The sequence below is a fragment of the Helianthus annuus genome, chromosome 3, assembly GCF_002127325.2.
Source record: "Helianthus annuus cultivar XRQ/B chromosome 3, HanXRQr2.0-SUNRISE, whole genome shotgun sequence".
Lineage (NCBI taxonomy): Eukaryota > Viridiplantae > Streptophyta > Magnoliopsida > Asterales > Asteraceae > Helianthus > Helianthus annuus.
In genome coordinates, this window is record NC_035435.2 from 158,101,976 (window position 1) to 158,119,397 (window position 17,422).

A 17,422-nucleotide genomic window follows, 5' to 3' on the forward strand; every position below is an offset into this window, starting at 1 on the left:
ACTGAGGCTACTGGAGCTTACTCCGATCATTGTGTTCCCATGTGAACTCCGATCCACGTCTTGAGTTCCCGCGAACTTTCACGATTGGAATTCGACTATGCTAACGAATCTTGACGTCCTACTCCATAATTTCAGTAGAGTCCCAAAAACCGCAACCTGTCATTAACCTTAGATTCTAATAAGGGTATCACAAGCGTTTCATCGGACAAACGGTGCCTTTGATTCGAGTCATAAATGATATCATGCACGTTACCCAATTCGTCGGGTGACTCGAGTTTCTAGGCGGCGTGACCTATCCTTTCCCGAATTCGTAATAACTTAACGTAACGTATATTAAGCTTTGCCACGCTTCCCAAGCGTACCCCACCCTCCCAGGGTTTTCAATCATGATTCAACCGCCTATAATGAACTTCCAGTGTTTCCTAAGCTAATCAGCTTTCCTAGCGCTCATGCGCTGCCACCAAACAATTTCCGATTTAAGCAATGTTCGAGAGTTTTGAGCTCAAGTGCTGGACCTGCGATTACGTTGTCAACTACATTAATCCAACAAGGAGATTAGAGTTACTGTCCAGGTTATGCCTCAGCATGGGCTGTATGCATACTATCATGGTGCAGCTGCATTAGAGCTTCTCCCCAAGATAAGTGTCCTTCCCAAACGTTCACTAAAGTCAATTATGCACATACTTACGACATGCCTTCGTGTGCTCAGATGGGTCGTCACTTTGCTCAATTGTCTCACAGTAATAAGCAATGTTCATGTCAAGACGTGAGTCAAAGGTGTGTGCCATGCCCGCCTTGAATTAGGTATAGTCCAATAGGTAATAGGAGTTGGCACCTCATGCCTATAATCCGTCTCTTCCAGAGAAATGTTCACAAGCTGCGAAGACCCATCAGTTCCCTTGACTGCAAGGGGGGTGTGCTGGTCACATTCAGCGATCAACGATTGTTACTGTTTGTGTTTCCATTTCGAGTTGTAAATAGACTAGTGGCAGCATTCATAGCAGTCTGCTCCCATCTTCCACATAGGTGTTGCCAGTTTCTTACACTTCGCCTTGACTTTTCCCAAAGTCAATAGTCATACCCATACATTGTTAGACGGGTTTTCATGCCCAATCATCAGTACAAGATTTACGTGTCCAAACATCTTTCTTTAAAATCCAGTTGAATAGAATTTTCGAAGCCGGTGTGTTTTGCTAACCACAACTTCTCTACCGTTGCTGTGAAATGAGATTTATAGTCGTTCTATGAGCTAATGAATATCGTTCGTTCCACCAAGGTTGCTCTTCCATGTCCCGCGTGGACTCAACTTGAAAATTCTCTCCCGTTAGTTCCCTAGTTTGTACAGAACGAGTTGGGTCAGGTGGGTTAGAGTCGATGGCGAGCTGCAAAGTCCATACATGTTCAGGTTCCACAGTCGTAATCCACCCAGGAGTTCCATCCAACAATGCCATTCACTGATCTAGCTCTTTCGAAACCAGAGTACATGGAAGGCCCTTGTGATCGGTCTAAGTAACGCATTTGGTACCGTCCAAGTAATGCCTCCGTGTAACTCCAAAGACCACGGTTTCCACCACCAGTTGTGTGTCATGCAGTTCTTCGTAAGTCGTTACTCTCTCGTGTTGCGTCGACGTGCATCTGGGACTCTGATTCAAAACATAATGATATACCACTGTATTACCCACGCCCTTGGGTAAAAATGAGGCTCAGTGAGTTGTAGGGTTGGAATTCAAAAGCTGAAAAGTCGCCTGGCTGTTTTGTCTTCCACAAACGCAACACCCTGCTGCACAAAAGAGATTTAAGCTGGGCAACCTTCGAATATCCGGTGAGTAAGCTGCGATAGCATCTAGCAAGGCCAAGGAGTTGCTGCATCCCCGAAGGATCCTTTGGTGTCGGTCAGTTTCTAACAGGATGCATCTTGGCGAGATTCACGTGCATTCCCACTTCGTTGGTTATATGACCCAAAAAGGGTACATCCCGTATCCAGAAGTTACTGTTATCAAGACTTCGCGCGGTGTGGCTCCTCCCTCAGGAGCTCTCAAATAAGATACAAAGTTGTCCATGATGTTCCTCTCTCCTGAAAAGGGTTCAAAATGTCTCCCAATAGCATGGTCGGTTCGTATGCTCCATGAGGCTGCTGGTGTGACGATCACTCTAAAGGTCTTGGAGTACAAAGTTGTATGGACGAATTGCGTCTGGTAAGCTTCTTTAAGAACTTTCTCCCCTTGGGTTTCCATCTGATAATAATGCGCTCGTAAGTTAATCCTTGAATGAAAGCTCGTCTCTTGTAACTAGTCGATCGGTTTTCGATACATGGCCGCGGCAAACGGTTCTCAACTGTCTTCCCGATGGGTGCTTGATAATTGGTACGTACACACAAAAGGTTTATCTTCACGGATATAACCGGGGCTTCCCAAAGTGAGAATTAGGTCCAACAAAACTCTTGTGCAACAATTCTCGTAGCAGATTACACAGTTCTTGCAACCCTTCTAGTGTAAGGCGGTAAGAGTATGAGTATTCGAAGCTCCCTCCAATCGTGAGATCACTGAGTTTCTGACTAATAGCTGTGGTAGTAGACCTGAAAGCTCCTCCAATTGCACTTTGAGATGAGTCACCACAATCGGTGGGTCCTCGATCCTATCTTACTTAGTCTGATCATTAGGTATAGTTGCTAATACAGTGAGGTCCTCCTTCCATAGGTGCTTTCGAGGCTGTCATTACTGCCATGATACTAATCTTTTCTCCACTCTGGTACTTTAAAGCATATAGTGACGCTAAATTTCTTTTCCCAGGGTACGTGCGGGCGATATGTCCTAATAACCCACCAACACTAACTATTGCGCCGTAACTACCAAGGATAGTAGAGGTAACACCGGTGTCGAATGTCTGTCCCCCGCAATATCGAGTTTGCATCCCAACTAACATATGCGGCTTCCGCTGACCTGCCATCAGCCGGTTTCATAACAGGTTTGGTTTCAAGAGCATCAGGGTTAAATGGAATCGAGCCGAAGCGATTTGCTATCCATCCAAACTACCACGTTGTTATTGTCCTGTCGTCGCCCACGTCAATCCTAAATACCCTTTCGCGAGTACCACTGCCGGTGTTATTGTTACAATCACACGGATTTCTACCATACTGTCATCGCTCCCTTGGTTGTTGTCGTCATGAATTATCAACTGCCAATACATGCCGTAGGCACCTTCATTTCCATACTGTAAGCTACTATGACAAGTACCTTGATGTCACGATAGTTGTTGCCTCTAATGTTGTTGCTTGAAACAGGACTCTACGATCCTTCACCAACTATGTCCATCGCTTCGTATTTCGTGCGGAGTTCCAGGGTGCTACTCGTTGGGTTGGAAGTTACACAGTCCACATCCTGGTCGATTGTCATCGTTTACGTTTCGATTGATTCATAAAAGTCGGCTCCCATAAGTTGCTGACTAGAATTAAGGGTTCGTTTGGAGTCAAATTGTTGATGTTCATTGTCAATAATTGGAGTCGGTCAAATGCTGAAGTCGGTAGGGTACTATATTTACCCGCATGCCCATCGTTCTTACCAGTTGACTGGGTAAAACACGGTAGGTTTCTAGAGTGTTGCAGGTGTGACCGCCCTTCAGGGTCTGAGATGTGAGTAAATTGAGTTCCAACAACAAAGAGGGGTGAGGGGGAAAGAAAAGAGGTATAAACCAATCATGGACGCTGCAACATCCACTCAGGGACGTTCGTACAAGCACCTAGCATTCTACTTAGTTCGCTAGGCGTTCAAAGGGACGTTCAAGTAATACTCGATAGCATTGCGAATTCAAAAGGATTCAAAGAGAGGTGAGAAAATCACATTTGAGTAGGAGACGATCACTGTTATGACTCCTATTAGTTTGTTACGTTTCACACTGATCAATTAACAGAGCGGAACCCCTCCTTCACTTGTTAAGCCTCACCGGGACTCGCATGCACCCCACATTATTATTATGTGTGCACCCACAATAATATTGTGATTTGCATGCTCATCTCAGCTCCTCCTAACTCATGTTGGACGGTTCCCCCAAACAAAGAGCATCACATAACATAAGTCACGAATGTTTAGGGAATTACCACCCTATCAGTCATATAACACGTGCAAGGGATACGTAAGTTCATACTATAGTGTTTAACGTGCACCAGCATGCAATATCATATGTAAGTGTTCACTAGTTACGCAGTACAATGAGTATATAAGAGACGAACCTTGCAACCTGGAGCTGAGTGTCATGATCGATTTTCGAAGGTGTTCGGTTATAGTCTGGTTTTACAAAAACGTTTTAAAACCTAGTTCTCTATAACCAGTGGCTCTGATACCAACTGTAACACCCCCAAAATTCCACCTGCGGAGACCCCGCGAGGCGTGTTACGCATCAGAGTTCAAGCCACCAATCACATTGAACCAATAGTAAATATTTAATGAAACATGCCATTAATCACCAATAGAAATTGTTAAACATGATATCAATTCTCAAGATGTTGTGTAGCGGAAGCATGTAATAAATCGTTTAGTAATAGTTTCATGATAATAATCAAAGTCAATGTATGGTTTATAAGTCAATCCAAAAGTCTCGATCCATGACCACTCCAGCACTCCCAGATAGCAAGTCCATGTTCCAAAGTTAACGACCTACAAGCATGCAAACAAGTGTGTCAGACTACGCTGGTGAGTTCAAGGTTTTGTTAACGCGTTGAGTTACCAGATGTGTGTTTAAATAAGTTCAACATTATGTTTTGATGTTGTTATTAACTCGATTACCGTATGTGGCGACTAGATGTGAATGCCCAACCCCAATGCCTCCATTTAGGCATTGGTCATGATGTCAAGGTATCAAACAACCTTGAATAGATGTAAGGGGTCTTATATATACACGATGTGAATGCCCAACCCCAATGCCTCTAATTAGGCATTGGTCATGAGGTCCAGGTAATTAGTTCACGCCCGTCCTTTCGGCCCGGTGTGAGGGTGCCAAACCTAATAGCGCTATCAACTAAATACCTTGTTGCTTCTTCAGCAACACGGTAGATGTACGGGGTCTTACATGATTTATACTGTGTTCAATAACCAACATCCCAAATTAACAGTTTACCCAGTATTCCATTCAGAAACGTTTACCAGATGTCCCAAACCACCGGGACGCATGCTTAGAAAAGTGCAGTGAACTCACCTTGGTTTTGCTCGGTAAGATTAAGATACGTGTTCCAAGTTAAATCGATCAGTCCCTATTGTGGTTACACTAACAGTTAGAATCTCATTCCATCACATTACGTATTAAACCGTGCATGTAATAATTTACATCAATCATCACACAGTCACATCAATATTAGAGTCACACGTATTTCACATAATCCGTCGCGTTTCACACTAACACTTAACAATTCGTTGCATAGCCCTACAAACTGTGCGGCCCGGGGGTTATGTTATAAAAATATGTATTTGATCCAATGTAAGTGCGGCCCACAGTTAACACGGAAGCTAGTTAACATATTGACCCCAAACCTTCTATCCGGCCCAAACAGATATGCATTCAAGACGACTCAAGGTCTGGCGGAAAGTCCAACAGGCTTTGCGGTCCAATTAAAAACAAACTGATCAAACGAAAACCCAACCCAATTCGCATCAGACAAAAGGTGCGGCCCACTCCATGGCTCGCTGATTCAGTGGCCAGAACTGGCCCATATAAATGCATATATTCTAACCCAATACCCGGCCCAGATTTAATATTCATGGAGGGGGTGCGGCCCAGATTCATTATATTGGATTAATTGTGTGTTCACAAGTTATGTGTGATCCAGACCCAATTCTCAATTCCCAATTCATAGATTAGCAACATAGTCTAAACAACTTTCTGTATGTATTTCCGCGTCTAATTAATCATTACCGAGTCATAAGCATACATATAACTTGAAGCCGTATTATCCTTAACACACAACTTAACATAACCATCATCATGCAATTGACATAACAGTTAACATAACAATTTATCACCATCATAGGTCGAATTGGATCAACTATATTATGCACCCCTAGTCATCAACTAACAATAACAGTAGCACATTATGACCAATCGCTTAATAACATAAACATCTTCCCATGCCATACCAAATTTCATTCCAATAATATTATGATCCGCCACATTATGAAGCCATATATATCAACAGTAATTATCATCTATGCTCTCATATAAAATAATTAATCAATACTCATGCATCATTATACAATTTTTATATATTCAAGATTTAATTATGTAACATGCCAATCTAATTCACATCACCAAAACATACAGACAATTATCATCCCAAGTCATTCATGAACAAACACCTAAAGAACAATCAAATAGTAATTAATATGGCATAGATTTACTAACCAAGGATATCACGAGAAAGGAGGGGGTCTCGCCACTGTCGTCGCACAATGGGTGAAAGTGTAGGGTTCTTATTCTAGAGGTTGAGGGATAGGTATAATGTTATGTATAATATTGATATCACAATGTAATGCCCACTAACTAACAAGTGGGCCGGTTATGAATGTAACAGGTGGGCTACAAGGATTGGGCCGGTTATGAATATCACAATATACTTAAGATTGATCCGAAATTTTGAGTATGCATATGAAGCCCACTACATGCGCGTCCCAAGATGTCAATACGTTAATACGTTATTTAACTGAGTCATTCAACGCTTCGATTAACGGAGTTATCACTGAATAAAATGTTTTAACGCATTAAGAAGAGATAACGAGGAGTAAAGGTCAAAAGATAGAGCGTTACCGACCTTGAAAGTTCGGGTTGTCCCATCATCCCCAACTTGAAAGAAATTTCGTCTGGAAATTTGATAAGTAAGCACAGAGGAGTGAAGTGAGAAATCAAGGTTGTTGTGGATTTTCCCCTGGTGCCACAGCTTGGATCCTGGTACGTCACACGCCCCGCGGTGTTTTCCGCAAGTGGTATTTTGGGGGTGTGACAGATTGGTATCAGAGCCATTGGTTATAGTGAACTTGGTTTTAAAAAGGGGAAAAACGTTTTTGTAAAACCAGACTATAACTGAACAGTTCTGAAAACGTGAATACGACCATGACACTCAGCTCCAGATTGCAAGGTTCGTCTCTCGTATACTCATTGTACTGCATGACTAGGGAACACTTACATATGACATTGCATGTGATTGCACGTTTAGCACAACAGTATGAATTCATGTATTACTTGCATGTGTTATGTGACTGATAGGGTGGTATTTCCCTAAACCTTAATGACTTAAGCTTTGTGAATGCTCTTTGTTTACTACTTGAGTTTGAGGAACCATTTGACATGAGTTAGGAGGAACTGAGATGAGCATGCAAACCGCAATATTATTGTGGGTGCACACATAATAATAATGTGGGGTGCATGTGAGTCCCAGTGAGGCTTAACAAGTGGAAAATGGGTTCCGTTCCGTTATTTGATCGATGTGAAACATAACAAACTTATAGGGGTCATAGCAATGATTGCTCCCTACTCGAACGTGAACTTTTCATTCCTCTCTGGATCCTTTCGAATCTCGATGCTATCGAGTATTATCTGAACACCCATCTGAACACCTAGCGAACCGTGTAGAATGTTAGGTGCTTATATGAACGTCCCCGAGTGGGATGTCGCAGCAACGAATGATTGATCGATACCTTTCTCACTCCTCTTTGTTTGCTGGAACTCATGTATTGACATCTTAGATCCTGAAGTGTGATCACTTCGGCAACACACTCGTAACAGACCGTGTATTACCCAAACAACTTGCAATATCGATGGACAAGAGGATGAGCATAGTACTTTACCAACCTCAGCAATTGGACGACCCTGATTACCGGCAACAAGCACCAGCGAATTGGCTTAAATCGAATCCTTAACCCTTGTCAGCGACTCATGGGAGTCAACTTTTACGAATTAATCAGGAGATAAGCAATGACAACTGACTGTAGAATGGAATATGAAACTCCCCGCACAGTGAGCAGTGCCTTAGCACGTACCATGGAATGTGAAGAGGTGGACCTTGTCGGTAAAAGGTCGTAGAGCTCCGTTTTAAACAACAGCATTAGAGTCAACAGTCACGACAACAACCAAGGGAACGATGGCCGTACTAGAAATCCTCGCAACGAGTACAATAACACGGGAAAAGATGCTCATGGAGGGACATTAGGGATTAGCGTGGGCGACGCCGGGATTATAACAACATGGTGGCCTACGTATTCTTGTTGACTAATCACTTCGCCACTCTTCTGCTTAACCCTGATGCTTCTTGAAATCCAACCTGTTATGGAATCAGCTTATGGCAAGACAATGGAAACCTCACATGATCGTTGGGATGCAAACTCGACTTTGTGGGACAAGTGTTTGACATCGACCCTTCTTCTGTCGTTCTTGGTAGATGTACCCTGTGAAGAGAAGATTCTACGTATCCTTCTCCTAGTGGAGGATTGTTATCTGTTCTAGCGCGTCAGAGTGGTGCAGAGGTTAGCATCAATTCAGCAGTGAAGGTTAGCATGCTACGGGAGGAACTATCAGGTTTACTTCCACAACTATTAGACAGACTCTCAGTTTGATCTCACGCCAGAGGCAGCCTTGATTCTTCGTATCTCTTACGTCTTGCACCAGGAGGGTTGCGAGAGTTGTCAAATCAGCAACAGGGACTGTTGGACAGGAGCTTTGTCGGACCTAGTTTTTGCTTTGGGGAGCCCCAATTATATCCAGGAAGATAGGTTGTATCGTTGGATATGTGTACTGATTATAGAGAACTCAACAAGGTGACAGTCAAGAACCGTTCGCTTCGACCATGTAGTAACACCCTGTTAACCAGTTGCGAGGAACAAGCTTCCATTCGAGGATTGGCTAGAGAACGAACTATCATCAGGTGGAACTCCAAGAGGAGAATGCTTTTAGAACAACACGCCGAACGCAATGCAGCCATCTCAACATTGTACATCATGATCATTGAGTTGATCAACACACCAGCAGCTTCATGGATCGCATGAATCGACCATATTTGTTGACAAGGTTCTGAATCCTGACTAGGAGAATGGAACGCCAGGGGTGGAGTTTGTATCTTATTTTAGAACTTCTGAGGGGGGAGCCACTCTGCGCAAAGTCTTGATAAATGTAATTTCTGGGTTCGAGAGGTACCTTTTGGGCATATAATCAGCGAAGTGGGAATGCACGTGGATCTCGCTAAGGTCCATCTTGGTTGGAAACGGATCGACACCAAAGAGCCCTTCGAGGATGCAGCAATTTCTTGGTCTCGCTTGATACTATCGCAGATAAACCGCAGGATTTTCGAAGGTCACGCAGCTTAAATCCTTATAGCACAGCAGGGTGCTGTGTTCGTGAAAGACAGAACAAGAGGACGTCTTTTCAGCTTTCGAATCCCAACTTTGCAATGCGCTGAGCATTGTCTTTACCAGAGGGTGTGGGTGATTCAGTGGTATATCCTTATGGTTCGAATCAGAGTCCGAGTTGCATGTCGACGCAACACAAGAGAGTGATGACTTACGTAATGGAGTTACCAGAGGAACTGCACGACATAACCGGCGGTGGAAACCGTGGTCTTTGGATTTACTTGGAGGCATTACCTGGACGGTACCGAATGCGTTACCTAGACCGATCACAAGGGCCTCCCGTGAATCGATGTTCGAAAGAGCTAAAGCATGCAATGACATCGCTGGATGGAACTACTGAATGAGTACGACTGTGAAACCTAAACATACACGAGCTCTGCAGCTCGCTATCGACTCTAACATACCTGATCAGACTCGCTCTGTTCAAACAGGTTGAAGCACTGAAGGAAGAGAACCTTTTAGCCAAGTCTATGCGGGGCATGGGTAAGTAACTCAAACTCAAAGATGGCAACGGTTGAGTTGTGATGTAATCACCTGACTAAAACTGAACGTTTTCTCATGGTCAAGGAAACCGACAAGTTTTCAAATCTTGCAAACATCTAATTGGAGGAAGTAGCTGCTAGGCGCAGGGCGCTCGACTCCCATTGTCTCTAGATATGACTTCCGTTTCACGTCAGATTTGTGGCAAGGCATGCACAAATCCTTCAGCTCACGATCATGCATGAGCACTGCTTAATACCCATGAACGAATGGTCGAACCAAACAAACTCCTGAAGACATGCTGCAGGCATGTGCTACCGATTTTGTCCACGGTTGGAAACAGCACCTACCTCATTTACAATACTGATGGAACTCAACCTTATGTGAAACAACCATCCATTAGTACTACCACTCAGGACGTGCAACCATTATCAAAAGTGTTTTGGTGATTGTTTGCCTACTATACCAGTTCACGTCGTCGACGCAAGACTTTTGATACAACATGCACCTTAAAGTGAGTTAACAACATTTACTGAAGGCATGTGTCCATAGTTGGGACAACGCACTATTTCCCCGGTTTTGGAAATACATCTGGTACCCCTAGCTTGAGGCTACACGAGCGTCCTTAGAAAAGTACACATTCCCGGTTATTGGGAACCACTACCATCCCTGCATTGGGACTGCCTTATATTTCTAGATTGGACTACTACTATCCCTAGATTGGGGATGAATACTTTTCAAACTAATATTCCTGGAGGAATACTTTTAAACATGTTGGTGTAATTTTGATAGTTAGTTGATAAACTCAACTTTATCACTTCGTTGAGGAACCGGTTGAGACCAACCCCCCCAAAGCATTGTAAGTTACCTATAGATCAAGTTCGTTGGAACTCACTTCAAGCTATCGTTTTAGAACAATTTTCGGGACGAAAATTATTTCAAGTAGGGGATGATGTAACACCCGGCCTTCACAGTGTAAACACAAACCCTGTTAACTTCCAGTTTTGAGTTTAAAAAATTATATTTTTATATAATAACAGTAAAAATAAGTCTTTGAACTCAGATTTCCAGTTTTGACATTTTAGCCCTTGTGAATTTACTAAAATACCCCTACGGTGCATAGTTTGATTTTAAATGATAAGTTTTGTATACGGGTCATACCCTACTGTTATAACATGTCAAATTAAGTATATCTACTGTATAATTCAGACCCATAACTCAGATTTCTAATTTGACTCTTTTATAATCTTTTAAATGACCAAAATGCCCTTATGAGGCGTAAATTGAGTTTAAAACTATTCGGGGCATAATAGAACATAACTTACTGATATTATATCATATTTAAAGCATATTATCTCAGGAAACTTGCACATGACTCTTTTGCCTACCCGTAACGCTCTTTTAGCGCTCGGTTCGGTTTATGTAACTAGTTTGCATAAATTGACCGAAGCGGGTCAAACGTTATCATTTTTATCTCAAAATCCAGAATGTATTTAGTATACCCATATTATACAAGTATTCAAACTTGTCGGGTCTAAATCACGTTCTATCCGGTCTTCGCTTAATCGTGCGCTTGAACCGTATATTTCCCTAAAACTAACCGGTCTAGGCTTAGGCTTAATTAAAGACCCGTTAGTATTCTAATTGGTTATTTATACCATCGTTCCAGACTAGAGCCTTCCGGTAAATTGTACCTACGCTTACTTAAGTGAATACGGCTGAGTTATTATAATTCTTGCTATTTAAGACAGGAGCTAGCTCAGGTAAATACTCTTAACTTATTTTCCCTATTACGGGCTTGGGATACGGTAATATAAATACCGCATGGTCAGGTATGGGATTCGAAGACCAATGTGTCGGGAAATTCAAATAACCTGTTTTATTTCGTATTGCTTGACTGAAACATTGGGGGTTAATGCGACCGTGTCCTGGATATCCTTGACTCATTAATTGCAATGGCCACGACCTAAGCACGGGGTGTAGGCATACACCTGACAGATGCTTTATGCTTATTATTTGATTATACCCAATATGGGATTCCCAATAGGGGAATAGTGGTGTGTCGGTTAATCTTGAACCGGCATAGGACCGGGCCCCGCATGTAGAGCAAGTTATGTAAAACTGATAACATGAGATATAGTTTGTCCCAAGTATAAAAGATTAATCTTGCCTTGTGCATCTTAATCAAGTGTCAAAATAGTTTTGTGCCTTGTGCGCCTTAACCAATCTTCATAAACTCTTTTCAAATGAGTCAGTTGAGTGTATTTACCAGTGAAAACTGACGTATTTTCCAAAGTCTAAGTGACAGGTACAAGTACGTAATAGGCTGGAAGCTGCTCAGGGCGTTAGTAAGGAATCTTGCAAGTTCTAGGCGTCTAAAGTCTGTTGAACAATTATCTTATTTTATTTGATCCGCCTGTGGATCCTCTACTTTCCGTTGTAATACTTGATATTACTTTATATCCGGATCGTATTATATTTAACTTTTGCTTCCGCTGTGCATTATTATATTGTGTTGTTTGTCTATGATGACGCCAACTACGTCACGATACCCCACACCGGGCCCACCGGGGACACGTGGAGATCGGGGTGTGACAGTTAACTTATATTCACTTAGGCGTTGTGCTCAAGTTCAGATAAATCAGGTATCCCAAAAATTTCACATACAATCGCGACACAGTGTTCGTGAACAAAATAGATATAACTTATATAACATTCCCTGCTATGAGAAATAAGAATAAACTATGTGAAAATTTTCATGTTATGAGAATTACATAAATTTACATGCAACATGACTTTACATGCTATGTGACCTTGTTTGATACGTGACTTCATGTGCTAGGTGCTTTGCATGATTCGTTTTGTGAACTTTTGTGAAACTACGTGTATTTACATATAACACGAAGGTTATTAACGAATCATATTTCTTGGCTTAAATTTCGAGGACGAAATTCCAGTAACATGGAGAGAATGTGACAACCCGTACTCTCGACCTTGATCGTCGAGAGAAGAATATTTTAGTGCTATTCTTATTTACTATTATTATTATTATTATTATTATTATTTAAATAATAAATAATCGCGTTGAGTTAAACGTGCCATTTATCTAATAACCTGAACCGAACGTGTTTACTTTAAATATACATTTGCCGTTATAGTTAATTATTAATTAAACTAGCCAGTTCGTTACACATAATATTTTATAGATTTATACACGGGCCAGACCCAACACCAATCCCCTACACACAAACCCTACCCTATAATTACCCCTAACCTTTATTCCCTCAATAAAAAAAAAGAAAACCTAATAACACTCTCCATGCAGCCGCACACTTTCACTCCTCCGATGAGACTCCCCGGCGACCAGAATCGATCCCCGGCGTCGCTTGTTCCCCGGTCACCCACAACACCCACTAACCTCCTTTCTTCATATACACCCTACAAACCTCATTCCTCCTCTGCAACTTTCATCAAGAACAAACAATAACCCGCAACCATCTGATTTCGGAGAAGGGGAAGAGATGGCGGAGGTACTCGGTGACCTATTACAGCGGCGGCGCATCAGTTTCAGTGGCGACAGCCGCAGATTTTTTTTCCAGTAGAATGGTGACGGTGATGTACTTTTGCTGATGATGACGGTGTTGTTGGTGGTGGCCGACCGCGGCGTTCGCCGCCGGAGCCACATCGAAAAACCCTACAGCGGTGGTGGTCGGCCATATTCGGGACGCGCATCAGCTTCGGGTCTTGGTTAATTCAGTTTCAGTTCGGGTCGTGTATCAAGTTCGAGTACAGCAGGCTCGGGTTAGATTCAAGATGTGCTCTGTTCGGCTCGAGTCCGGGTCTCGGGTCACACACAACCACTTGTTCTTAACTCACCGGTCAGCGATGTATTACCTTACCTCATAATCATATACGCGTGTTTATTATGGATTTCGATTGAATAATTACGTTCTGTATATAAATGAGATTTGAAAGTGTGATCTTTGAGTAATAAGTGCAACTGTTGAACATTAATGTTTATTGTGAGACTTGGTAGTGTGGTTGTTACTGTTTGATTGTCTAAAATACATGGAAGTTGGTATGTAAAAATTGATTTTAGCATAATGAAGCAATGAGAGTGTTTATGTTGCACTGTAATATGTAAAACTCGTTATGATAGGTTAATAGATAGAAGATGATATATGTTTAATGTATAGCTTGAACAAGCAAGAAGGGTGTTATGTGATCTGATAAATAGTGGTGTTATGTACGTTCATGATAACAGTGGGCTATGTGAATTGATTGTAAATAATTGATTGCTGTTAATTGGGAATTATTTGTGTGGAATGTTGTAGCCATCACATTCTGTTCGAACCCACATGTTTGATGTGCATTAAAAGTCAAGCGGCCCGATTAAAAACAAGTTTAGTGATCTAGGAGGCCAAATAAGCATCTTACAAATTCAGACTTTGATTTCAATGAATGAATATTACCGGTCCAATAAAAACTTGAATGTTCTAACAGTTGTCGGCCCTTATTGTGAGTTTAGATAATTACATAAAGATATTCGGTTAAATTAACGATGCATATTTACTTGTTACAATTAGCGAGTGTACTTGAATGTAAACCAAACCACTTGTGATGTAGTGTGATATGAATATGTGTTGTTTTTTTTAGAACCAACTGCTCGCTATAATCTACGTAATAATATGCGTGTTGTTTATTTGTAATCTGTGTAATAAATGCAAAGGACACATGTTTTATGTTTACATGAAACTGACTGATATTGGTAACCATTATTGAGAACATGAACATAAATTGTAATGTGCATGAGATTTAACTGCTGGTTATGTGTCCGTTGTTTGTGTAATGTGAATGTGGAATACATGAATTATGTGCATATAATCTGATTACCATTGGTAACTATGCTAGGACTTGGTTGACCAACTGTAAACGTAAACAAGTAACTAATCATACCGAGCAAACCGAGGTGAGTTCACTGCACTTTTCTAAGCATGCGTCCCGGTGGTTTGGGACATCTGGTAAACGTTTCTGAAGGGAAAACTGGGTAAACTGTTTATTTGGGATGTTGGTTATTGAACACAGTGTAAATCATGTAAGACCCCATACATCTACCGTGTTGCTGAAGAAGCAACGAGGTACTTAGTTGATAGCGCTATTAGATTAGGTTTGGCACCCTCACACCGGGCCGAAAGGACGGGCGTGAACTAATTACCTGGACTTCATGACCAATGCCTAGTTAGAGGCATTGGGGTTGGGCATTCTCATCGTGTACATATAAGACCCCTTACATCTATTCAAGGTTGTTTGATACCTTGACCTCATGACCAATGCCTAAATGGAGGCATTGGGGTTGGGCATTCACATCTAGTCGCCGCATACGGTAATCGAGTTAATAACAACATCAAATCAAATCATCGAATCTGTGAATCGTTTTAATCTGGTAACTGGTATCTCAGCGCGTTAACAAAACTTTGAACTCACCAGCGTCGTCTGACACACTTGTCTGCATGCTTGCAGGTTTGTAGGTTTATATCGTTGGGATTTGCTGTCTGGGATGCTGGAGTGGTCATGGGTCGAGATACATGGGATCTCAATACAAGCTTAATGGTTTATGTACACATGGTTTACGAAATACTTAACAAATGAGTTTTGCTTCCGCTGTATACAACGAATGATATGTAATGTTTGTAACACTTTATGTTTATGAATGAAAGTTTTATTTAATTATAATTACGAGTTCAACGTGATTGGTGGCTTGGATCCTGGTACGTCACACGCCCCGCGGTGTTTTCCGCAAGTGGTATTTTGGGGGTGTGACAAAAGTGGTATAAAAAGTAAATGTACCCCCTCATGTTACGGGTATAAAAAGTAAATGTACCCCCTCATGTTACTTTTTATACCCCTTTCCATAAAATCACATTTAGACTGGTCATATTTACCCCCTAATAAAGTCATATTTTTTTAAAAGGATTCGTTTTTGTTACAAAACAAATTCAAAAGTGTAAAAATATATTATAAACGTTTTTCTAAATTGTTTATTTTTTATGTTTATTTAAAAAACCATATTTTTTTAAAAGTTTTCAGATTTTTTTACACTTTCTAAAATAGTATTTTGATTATGTTTTCTTTTATTGAACGTCTTTACAAATTACTAATAACGTTTTTCATATAAAAACAATAATAAAAAAGTTTTGAGTTTTATTTCGAAAAAAGTCTACATTATATTTTTTCCTTGTCTAATTTGTATTTTAAATGTCTTATATTTATTACTTTTAAAATTTTAAAATGTTTTTTTATTTTGGAACGAGTTGAAGTGGGTATCTGATGCGTGGTCGAAAACCGATGATTATTCGTAATTAACTTTATGCTTTTACATGACTTTTGGTTTCGAAAAACCTACTTTTGATTACAAAAAAATCCACATATATTTTCGAAATCAACCAGTTTAATATATTTTTTTAAATGAAGAAGAGAAAAATATTTGTGAATCAACCATATCCATTTGTTTTGCTTTAGAAAAGTGTTCACTTCGATCCAAGTCTTTAACTAGTGTTTAATTTGTTTATAACATACTCTTTACATTAATTAAATTTGAATTTACATAGATTGTTAATTTATAGTTTGATAAAATAATTTTAGTACCTATTGTTTATTTGTTTACTTACACAGATGGTTTGAATGATTAATATGTGTAGGGTTGTAAACGCTATTTAAAAAAATTTGATAATAAAAAATTATTGATTATTTTATAAACATGTCTAAAGTATTAAAAAATATAAAAGTAAGAGCTTTAAAATACAAACTAGACGAGGAAAAAACATAATATTGACTTTTTCAAAAAGAAATTTAGAAACTTTTTTTTTACTTTTATAAGAAAAAATGTTTTTATTTATTTGTAAAGATATTCAATAAAAAAAACATAATCAAAATACTATTTAAGAAAGTGTCTTTAGAAACAATATATGAAAACTTTTTAAAAATATGATTTAAATAAAAATTAAATATTAAATATTTAAAAAAACGTCAGTAATCTTTTTTTACACTTTTGAATTTGTTTTGTAACAAAAAAAATATTTTTTAAAGTGTTGACTTGTATAAGGGGTAAATATTACAAGTTTTAATGTGATTTTATGGAAAGGGGTATAAAAAGTAAATGTACCCCCTCTTGTTACTTTTTATACCCGCTTTTCATAAAATCACATTTAAACTTGTCATATTTATCCCCTAATCAAGTCATATTTTTTTTAATAGGATTCTTTTTTGTTACAAAACAAATTCAAAAGTGTAAAAATATATAATAGACGTTTTTTTAAATTGTTTATTTTTTATGTTTATTTAAAAAACATATTTTTTAGAAAGTTTTCAGATATTTTTTACACTTTCTCAAATACTATTTTGATTATGTTTTCTTTTATTGAACGTCTTTACAAATTACTAATAACGTTTTTCATATAAAAACAATAATAAAAAGGTTTTGAATTTTATTATGAAAAAAGTCTACATTATATTTTTTTTCCTTGTCTAGTTTGTATTTTAAATGTCTTATATTTATTATTTTT

The 17,422-nt window shown here is 39.8% G+C and overlaps 1 long non-coding RNA gene across 1 annotated transcript; it reads right to left on the reverse strand.

Annotated features, from left to right (window-relative positions):
- Window positions 1-4,566: 4,566 nt before the first annotated feature.
- On the reverse strand, window positions 4,567-6,426 carry LOC110928141. Its single transcript, XR_002586166.1, has 3 exons — window positions 6,388-6,426; window positions 5,188-5,242; window positions 4,567-4,649 (listed from the first exon to the last, which is right to left on the reverse strand). It is a non-coding gene; the product is annotated as an uncharacterized LOC110928141 (long non-coding RNA).
- Window positions 6,427-17,422: the final 10,996 nt, after the last annotated feature.